General features: G+C 44.6%; 1 long non-coding RNA gene across 2 annotated transcripts; it reads left to right on the top strand.

Moving 5' to 3' along the window:
• Nucleotides 1-602: 602 nt before the first annotated feature.
• On the top strand, nt 603-9,310 carry LOC122182773. 2 transcript variants are annotated; one of them, XR_006179991.1, is made up of 3 exons: nt 603-735; nt 8,715-8,837; nt 9,007-9,310. It is a non-coding gene; the product is annotated as an uncharacterized LOC122182773 (long non-coding RNA). The 2 variants fall into 2 exon arrangements; XR_006179992.1 differs by lacking the exon at nt 603-735 and adding an exon at nt 6,727-6,790.
• Nucleotides 9,311-10,083: the final 773 nt, after the last annotated feature.

Raw genomic sequence — 10,083 nt, forward strand, 5'->3', positions numbered from 1 at the left:
ATTAAAATCACATTAATCTCTGTTGACCTTGAAACATTGCAGGAATGATGAACTGCAGCTTTGTGACTGCGTGTGCTCCATTTCTGGTCAGACATTAGGAACCCATGTGCTATGTCACGTTCAAAAATGTGCCCTTGGTGTAATGCTAGGGGCGAGGGAGACTGACCTGCCCCAAATCACAAAGAGAATTAGAAGGCGATGAAGAGGAATGTGTAAACTTGGGTGGTGTTGTTGTGGATAGCTGACCTATATAGCAGGGGAGATAAAACCTTTTCTTTTTTGAAGGAAATCAGGTGTTAGATCTGAGCTTGTGGTGGTTCTGCCTGAGCACTGCAGAGACCTTGGGGGAGCAGAAGGGATTTGGAACACGGTAGCAGTGCTTGCAGGTTTAGTGTGGTGAACCACACTGAGAGCTTGAGCAGCTTGGGTGGAGCCTTCAGAACTGCTCTGAGCAATTTTAGCATTGGGGTTTCTTCCTCTTGTTGGTATCTGAAGAGTAACAGGCCAATGAAACAACTGTGATTGCAGCTTTTATGAGAGCTCACTTTTTCTGATAACTTTTCAGAGTTGCTGAAATTTTCACCAGGAGGTATTACTGAGCCATCCTGCCTGGGTCCTCTGCCCTCCTGTCTGTGCTGGAAGTCAGTGCTCCATCCTCTGAGCCCTCTGTTATGATTATGCCTGGATGGTCATTGGGCCCCTGTTTTGGTCTTGAAATCAACAGTGGAAGCAAAGGTGGGTACTAGTAAAAATGCTCTTGCTCGCAACTTGGGTAAGTGACTAGTTTCAGTGTTAGCTCTTTATCAGAGAAAAGCAAAGAAAGTCAAAGACTGTCTGCCATCCTGCAACACCTCCTCAAGGAACTCCTCGACTGCCCTTTTTGCTCATTCGCTCTGGCTGCTTTTATGTTCACCTGTATGTACTCAAAGGATGAAAGAGCCCATGGGACTGAGTGCTCGCTGCTGAAGCTGTTTTCTTCCAGGTGCTCTTCTCCACCTTGCTCTTTACCCTGCTGGAAGGGTCACATACACAGTGATCAGAGCTGTGCAGAGCCACCTTCATGCCCATAAGCAAGCGTTCTGTTTTCCTGTGGTAAAACACATTTCACAGCAAACTGCTCCCAGCAGAGAAATGCAAGGGAGTGAACATGCCTGTGTACTTCCAGGGGTGCTTGCAGGCTCTGGCTTAGAGCAGAAAGCTGAGCAGGAGGCAGCCCCTGTGGCACAGGGGAAAGGGCTTGTTTTGGAGGAGGTGGCTGGAGAAACGCAGAGCAGCTGTCTGCTGGGTGGGAGGAAAGGGCTGAGCCTAGGTATGGGCATAGCTTGTCCTGGCACTTGTACACTGCTAGTGTGAACGGAAAGCAGCAGACTGAAGACTGCATGGTTGTGTTCAAGGCATTTTAGGTGACTTTGTTCACTTTCAAAGGCATTTTATTTATCTGCTTGATGCCCCTGAAATGCTTTCTCCCTTACTACATCAGCAACACTGGTGCGCTCTGGAAGCAGGCTGTGTAATGCCTAATGCATTCTCCCCAGGGCCTGGGTTGAAGTGATTTTGGTCTCTGAAATGCTTCAGACTTTAAAGTGACTGCTACATGTGAGTTTGGGGTCAGCGTCTTCTCCGTGTCTGCTCAGAGGGCAGATTTGTGTCAGAAGCCCCAAGCTTTTCTGTCCCTTGCTGTTGTCAGTGCCATCATTCTTTGGAATGTGATGGCCTAGTGCTGTTTTTGACCACGTGTAGGTGTCATGAAGGATTTGTTTGCAGCTTCGCTGTAAAGGTTGTGTGGGACAGCAGGGACCGCTTCCCTTTGTTGGGGATGAAAGGTAGGTGCTCTCATTATCAAACATGCAGCACATCCTCACTGAACAGAGGCTGTGTCTGCTGGGAAGTTGAAAGGCAATGAGTTTGCATTAGACAAGTAAACTTGCAGTATGAATTCTCCATCTGAGATCCCTGCAGCCTTCATGATGCAGTCCTCTGAGCCAGGACTGTCATGTACTACATGGCTGTGCAGCTTATCGCACAGGGCTCTGCCTCAGCTGATGCCTCTAGACACCAGCATGAAATAAATATTAATAACACAGGAGCCTCCCTGCATACCATGTTGCAGTTTCAGACCCTCTTATTGATGCTTCTTTGTAGCTGAAGAAATAGTTGCAAAATCATCTTTCAAAGAAGCCTAGAGCAGAGAGTGAAAGGGACCAGAAGGGTCAGCTGAAATAATTACAGACAGAGGGGGACTGTCATTTGAGACAGTATTAAGCAAGATAAACCCCATTTAATTCTTAGAGCAGGCTAATGAACAGGGCTATGACAGAAGGATGTGTAATAATGAACAGCACGGAGAGGGTTAGTGGGGTTATTCCTCTCTGTGTGTATTTTCAGCATGCTAAAGGGATGCAGAATGAAACTCGCAGGCGACAAACTTGAAGTGGACAAATGGATTCTTTTTATACTTTGTGCAAAACTTAACCTTGTAGACCTTGCTTCTACAAGATCCTGTGTTGTTACGAGGTGCACAGACAAACAGAAGTGGTCAGGATTTTACATGGTGCATGATTTAAATCCATTCAGTTCATTTAAAGGCAATGTTAGTAGAAAGAAAAGAGGAAGCTTTGCTTCAGGTGCAGAAGCAAGCATCTTCCTTCAGAAAACCTTATAGAACATAAAGTGAAGGCTACAGCAAGCAGAACATCTAGCTTTCCAAACTGTTTGTCTTTGTATGCATGGGAAGAAGAGGTGCTAAGCTGGGTAAAAGTTGATAAGACTGAAATTGCTGTGTAGGTTCAGAAAGACTGGATTCCAAATAATTTGTTTCCAGGTTTTTCCTTGGAATCAGCTAGTTTGAGAAAGCAAGCTCACAGTCGTCTTCTGATGTAGAAGTTGTCATACTCTTTTCATCAGAGGAGATACTCACCATTAGATGGGAGCTATATTAGGTTGTTTGTATTTGGGATATAGATGATGAAATTTTGATTCCTGAGGCAAAAAAAAAACACAACAACAAACAAACAAAAAAGCCAGGAGCTGCCTTTCCTTTTGTTCTGCTCGCATGGTGGAGTTGCCAAAGTTCACCCTTACCTGTGTTGGGAAGGAGCTGATTGGAAAATCTTTGCTGAAAGCAAAATGTACTGCATTTTGGAGCTGTTTTGCTTTTATGATAGTCACTGCACTTGATGTTTATTTTTTGCTTTTTAGGACTTGCTAGAAGATTCTCGTCACCAGAAAGAAAGTGATGGCAGTATTTAATGCATGCCATTTTTTATCTTTAGAAATTAGTGCAAGTAGGATAATGACTGCAAATTTGACTTTGTTCTAAAGTCAATTACATCTCTTTTGCACGCTTGATCTTATCTGTGGGGATTTCAGTCATGCATATCATCTAGTTATCTGACAGCACTGGGAGGTACCTGCGGCTCTGGAGCTGGAAGAACTGGATAGCGTTAGTGCTAACCTGGCAAAGTAGAGATGAGTTTCATGTTAATGAGCTAAAGTAGGTCGAGTTACTTGATGTGGTTTGTGTCAGCTCCTATAAACCCAGGACCACACTCTGGTCTCAGTTACGTTGGTGCTGGCTCTGTTCAATAGATAGCAGTATTCATTTAGGCAGAACCGTTGTTTCAGCTGTAAGTCCCTTTAGATGATGATTTTTGTGTGTTCAGTGACATGGACTATCAGTGTGAGACCTGGACAGCTGGCTGCCCTGTGTGGCAAGCAACTGCAGTCAGGAACCTGGTGCTCTCTAGGGGGTCACTGACGTCTCCAGCTTGGTGTGAGCTGCTCACAGGTCAGAAATCTCTGGTCCCATACCTGTTCTGTTGCTAAAGTAGCAGTTAGTGTGTAAGAAGGGCTGCACATTTTGACTGAATGTTGCATAAACCTTATTCCTCTCTTCTGGGATGTGTTTTGTAGTGGGTGTCAGAACCATTGGCACATCTGGTGAATTTAGCCTCTGTAGTGTTCGGTACTGAATTATTTCCAGTCGTGTAACACCTCTGTGTTACATGCAAATAATCTGTAAGGCAGCAGTTCGTTTAGCTTCATCTCATTAATACAATTAAATTTGAGACAGTGGTCACAAATCGCTGCACAGCATCATAGGAATGCCTGGGCACGTGGTGCAACAGAAAGCTCCATTTCGCAGAGAGGGTTTGGGAGATCCAATGAAACTGAATCTTGTTCCTCTGGGGTCTCCTGATTCAATCGCTGAAATGTATGTGTAAACCAGACAGGAACTTGATTCTCCCAGCTTATGCTGAGTGGGAAAATACAGCTGCGTTAGAGGAGTATTTTACAACTAAATTTTGGCAGCAAGACTTCTTCAGTCCCACAGAGATCTCTGAACAGAAATTTACTGTGTTTTTTTTTTTTTTTTAATGATATTTTTATTCTTCTTCCATTTGTAAGGGGAAAATATTCCCACAGGTGCTCAGGAAAATAAATGAGGAATCAGAAATGCCCAGTGTGGCATCCAGTTCTGCTTAGCTCTGATCATGGGCATCTATTGAGTGAAGAAGGAAACAGAAATAACCAAAGTGTTTTCTTTGCAGTGCAGAGTGCAGAGGGACTCAGACTAACATGGACGTTATTTACCTTTTTAAATAGGATATGGAATGACTTTCTTGCCTCGTTACAGCAGCTCAAGCACTTACACAAACTTGCTAAGCTGCTTAGAGAGAAAGTTGTTTGTCCAGGTAATGCTGCTTTCAGCGTGTTATGCTGTGAAGAAAGCAGATGTTTGACTTCATGGAATTTGGGAATTTCTGGAGAAATTGCCTTTGGGAGAAATTTAAATAAATGATGGAGAGCTTCTGATTCTTTCTTTCCCTGCCTTTGTTTTCTCTATGCAGATGGGTCTATACAACACTAATAAGTGAGTCATTTAATTATGTAAAGCTGCTCCAGGTAAATGTTATTTACAGATGGCTGAAAAATTTTGAATTATACTCATTTGCTAAGTATAGCCTCATTCTCAGTGCAGAGATGTTGTTAGTCATCATCAAGGTAAGCTGCAGATTGTATATTCCTCTTTGCAGCTTTCTACCCATTTTGAGTGTTTACTTTCTTTGTGATTTTTAAATGGTAACCCTGCAGGCGCTGTGCACATAATTGAAGTAAGCAATCTGCTTGTTTATCCCTGTTTCCATTAATTAAATATGTGCAAGATAAATTTCCTACTGAAAAACATGAGATGACATGCATGGGGCCGAAGCTATGTTCCCTCAGGAGGCTGAGCTCCTAGCTTGTCCTCTAGGCTTACTGCAGGAGGATGGACTGGAAAGCAAATGCATGTGAATCTGCGGTGCTGCTCCTGGGCAATGTGAAAGGGTGCTTCAGCAGTTCCATCCTCTGAGCTCACAGCTGCCCTGTTGTGGCTCTTCTCTCTATAGTGCTCTTCTATAGGCAGATTTCATTTTTCCCGCTTCTCTCATTGCTGTCCCAGTGGCTTGAATCTTCACTTTCATAAATGCCAGCTGCTAACAGAATAGTTACTCCTGCCCCACAGCAGCACAGTAAGGCCCAGAGGTGCTGTTATTTGCCAAAGCACCTCTGTGGTCCCCAAAGGCAACTTCATTCAGAAGAGGCCTGCCTCTGCAATGACTGCATACTGCAAGTGGACAAGTGGTCAGCTGTTGGGCTTAGCCAACAATCTGCCAGGAATGAAACTTCTTAGCAGTAAAATTGAAGAGATCTTTGTGTTACAGGCAAAAGCAAACTGTTTTCTGCCTGCCCAAAAATGAGAAGAAAGGAGAGGGAACAGGCTGTGCTGTAGCTGTGCAGAATAGCTGGTAAGTGGAGAAATTCGTAAGGGAACTGATCAGTGAAACGTGAGCTCTGGTCAAAGTCTTGGGGCAATTGTAAGTAAAACCTTTAGAATCAGAAAAAACCTGTGCTGATTTTTGAAGCTCTTGTGTTGCAGCCAGGCTGAACAAAGAGCCCCAAGGGCAGCAGTCCACAAGGGGCACATAGAAAATGCAGGTTCCCTTCGAAAGGTAAGAAGGGAAAATTTGCACTGCTTATTATCATCTGTGGTGTGAGTGGTGATGGCAGGAGCAGCAATTGCAGCAGAAACAAGGTGATTCCCAGTGCACAGGAGGATCTGCATCCCATACTCCTGTGGGAAGAAATAAGTGAACCTACTGTGAGGCGCTAGAAATTAATAGACCTGACTGTTGCCAACTTCTGTCAGCATTCTGCCCTGTTGTCAGCAGTGCAGTAGCAGATAAAAACTGTGCAGGGTGCTTTTCTTTACTGTGGGCTCAGAGTCCACCCTGTCTGGGTGTAAAGAGGAGTCCTGCCTGTGTAGGAGACCTTGATGCCCCCAGGCAGAGCTGGGAGCAAGTGCTCTGTCTGATCTGCCAACAGAAGCAGCTGAGCACGTATCTGTGTGCTTTATGAGATCAGGGCCCACCGCTTTGCTGAAAGGGATAAATAAGCGGTTCTTCAAAGCTAATGGCATCTTCTGTATGTGAGTACACTGTAGTCTCATTGCAGTCCTCTGACAACCTCCCTGGTGTCGGGCTGGCCTTGCACACACTCGCAGCCATGAGCCATCTCATGCAGCTCCCTGCCCAGCCTACACCCTGCATCCCTTTGCTGCTCTGAATCATTCTTCTTCCTCTTGCAGTTGCCTACCTGCAGTGATGGGTGTGTGCCCTTTTGCTCGCTGGGAGGCTGGCAGTAAATCATGTATTAGCTTTTTTCTTTTTTTCCATTTTACATCCAGGAGCAGCTACTTTGATTAGTTTGAAGCAGAACAAAAGACCTATAAATGGGGAAAATCCTGAAGGTAGGTACTTTCCTGTAGACTTAATGTCAAGGCACACACAGTGGCTTTTACAGGGGCCGTTTAAAACTTATCCAGTGTATATTTTAAGGACAGAGACATAATTCAGTCTGATTGAGTGCCTGGGACGTTGATTCAGCAACGTTCTTACTCTACAATTTTTACTTTTAATAAACCTTGATCTGAGAAATTTTGGGAACTTCAGATATCGTGTTTGCTGCCCTTAGTGGATTACTTTTGCTGTCTGAGTAGTGATGGATTTGCAGTGACAATGAGGTAGAGGAATGGCAAGGTGTGGGAGGGGAGCAGTGGAACTGTCACTGCTGTTTGCTTACTCATCGTCTTCCCTTTTCACTGCGCTGTGTTATTTCCAATATTATTCCTGGTGCTGATGGTTCCAGGGAAGGCCATGAGTCAGTGCCCTCAGACCTCTGCAGAGACCATGGCCCTGTCACAGTTCCTCTCTCAGAAATGGAGAAATGACAGTGACCTCTGAGGTACCCCCAACAGACAATTGCCATTCTTGGGCACCTTGTCCAGGGATTTGAAGCAAATTGGACTAGAAATATATTTCAGAAAGCTGTCAATCGTCTGTTGCTTTTAAGTCAGGCTGCTGCTATTGAATGTGGTGCTGCAGCAGTCTTTAAAAGGAGTCTTTCTCACAGCATGTCTAAATTACGGTGCTTCCTTTTCCTGCCCCTGTTCCCACCTGTCCTCAGACACTCTCATGTTTGATGCAGTGTTTGCAGAGCTCAGTGCCTGGCCACAGCCGCAGCCCTGCAGAGATGTGTTGCTGGGTTCGTTGCATGGTGTGGGGTGTTGGGGCAGCGCCTGCAGGCTCCTAATGAGCCCAGGGCTCTCTGATATGCTGACCACTGGCATCCTCCCAACACTTTTACACCCAGTATGCATCTGCTCCCCCTCTCCTGGTCACAGGAGATGCTGACTGGCATTTCTCCCCGGAATGCACACTGTGCTCCGCATTCCAGTGTTTTTGTCACATTTGTTACCACCATTTTAGGCAACTGCTTTGACCTCTCCTCATGTTGTTCCCCAGCTCAGCAAAGAGCTCCCTGTTTCTCCACCCCTTTTCCTGACTCCTGGGATGCATTCCCTCCTCAGGAAGTTTTGGGACATGGAATTTGCACTGCAGAGGGTATTACTTCACATCATACGGGGTGCCTGGAGTCAGTGCCATGGTTCTGCTGCTTGAGCTAAGGCTGCCTGCAATGTGCATGCTCCAAAGCTCTGGTTACTTAAATTCCAGGACAACTGACATATGTCTGCTCAGCTCAGGCAACTGCTGCTGTTCAGCGATTTCCAAATAGTGACTTCTATATTTTAGAGCTAAGAAAGATGCCTGTGGCTGCAAGCAGTCTGATGGAGCAGCTCCGTGTCCATCAGAGGGAGGTGGAGGCTGGAGAGCACAGCCATCTGCGCCTATGTGTCACAGACGTAGCTCTGCACTTGGCCTCCACCTGCTTTCTGCCAGGGAATATTAATACTCAACGGAGGAATTAATCAAGGGGTGTCAGCGTGGATGTTCTGTTCCCATTAACACAGGGTGTAGCGCTACTGCGTTTGATATTTACAAGTACTGGCATTTTCTGCATAGGTGAGAAACCTTCACATCTGAAACACACCGAGCCATTTCCTAGAGAAATTGAAGCCAATTTTAGACTATTACCATGTTATCACAAGCCAGAAGCGCTGGCAATCAGAGGTGTTTTGAAGTCATTAGCTCCAGTTTCACTGACTCGTTTTGTGTTTTTGTCTTTGGTTACATTCATTGCTGTTGAGGAAATGAACTCACTGACAGCTTGGAGGGCAGGACTGGCTTAGGCAGATTGGAACAAAACAGCACTCCGAAGTGCTGGTTCTAAAGCCACCGTGCAGTCTTTGAGTCCATAAATGCTTCTCTTCACAGATGTCCTGGGAGAGGGGAATTCGTGCCCTTAGAATAGCTGCATGGATGAAACAGAGGATGAAAAAGCTTGAACACAAATGTCTTGATAATAAACACAAATGTGTTTATTGCCATGTATTAAAGGTAAGAATGGAAAAATGACTTTGGCATGCTTTTGCTTTGTTTGCTGCTACTCCCCTGCATGGCAGGCTAGCCCTGTGCTCCGGCTTCATTTGAAGGCCAGTTATCTTTTTGGGAAGCATCAGAGGCTCGGGCTATCATGTACCATTTAACCTTGAACTTTACATTTCAGTAATGGTGCTGGTCAACCTGAGAAGGAGATGCTTCCTTATGGTCTGATGCGGGCAGTTAGGCCCAATGTAAGATTTCTCTACCTGTGAACGAGGACGTAAACGAGGCTGGACGTTGATTATGGTTATTTTCACCACATTTCTCCCCTGCTCTGAAACTCCATTTCATTTTGATCTGAAACATTTTTCTTTTCCTTTTGCCGACTGACCTGGAAAATCCACTGTTCAACTGAATCTAAGCTACCCCAAATACAGAGCTTCTGTCCAGAGAAGTAATTTGTTTTTTTGCCATCAGTCCATTTGTTATACCCCTTCTCTTCATTGTTATGATTTGCTCTGTTCTGTGGCCTTAGATGTGATAATCTGAGCAGAACAGAACTGCAAAAGGGGAAGATTTTTATGACCCGATTTAAAACTTTTATTTGCTGCAAACACAGAAAAGGAAACAAAGCGCTGTCTTAATTTCTTCTTTTCTAGAAGCACCAGCAAAAAAAAAAAAGAAAAAGGAGATGGAGAAGAAAATATGTAATAGAAAAACATAAAGCTCAACGCCAGTACTTGTTGATTTCTAGGTTTTATTTCCTTTTTATTTTTTAAATGAGGATTTTCAAACCATCCACTTGCAGAAATTTGCATTTTATGAGGAAAAAGTTGCAAAATATGATGAGATCGTTGTAGGTAACTTACCTCTTCTTCCTCAGCTTGTGGCATCTAAAACTAACTGTGCTTGTCATCTTCTCAGTAATTTCTTATCATTGAAGTTAAAATATAATCTAAGCTTGCACCAAATGAGTCGTTCTGAGATGAGTTTGCCAAACTCTGTATTGCAGTGGGATTTCTGCAATTATGATAAGATGCTGCCAAAGAAGAATGATCTGTGGAATACAAGTGAATGCAGTGCTGATGAGCATCCCGAAGGAGGTTAGAAAGAGCACAACTTGCATTCTGCTTTTTATCTCTGTTTTTATCTCACAGCTGAGAGGGGATGACAGCAGGAGAAGCGGGGGGCTGATGGAGGGCTTCTCTCTGCTGTAGGGTGTTCTTGCTGCTTGCTGATTGCCTGTGTGGCTGCATCCAGC

The sequence above is a fragment of the Lagopus leucura genome, unplaced genomic scaffold (genome assembly GCF_019238085.1).
Source record: "Lagopus leucura isolate 7727_CA_CO unplaced genomic scaffold, USGS_WTPT01 Super-Scaffold_100016, whole genome shotgun sequence".
NCBI lineage: Eukaryota > Metazoa > Chordata > Aves > Galliformes > Phasianidae > Lagopus > Lagopus leucura.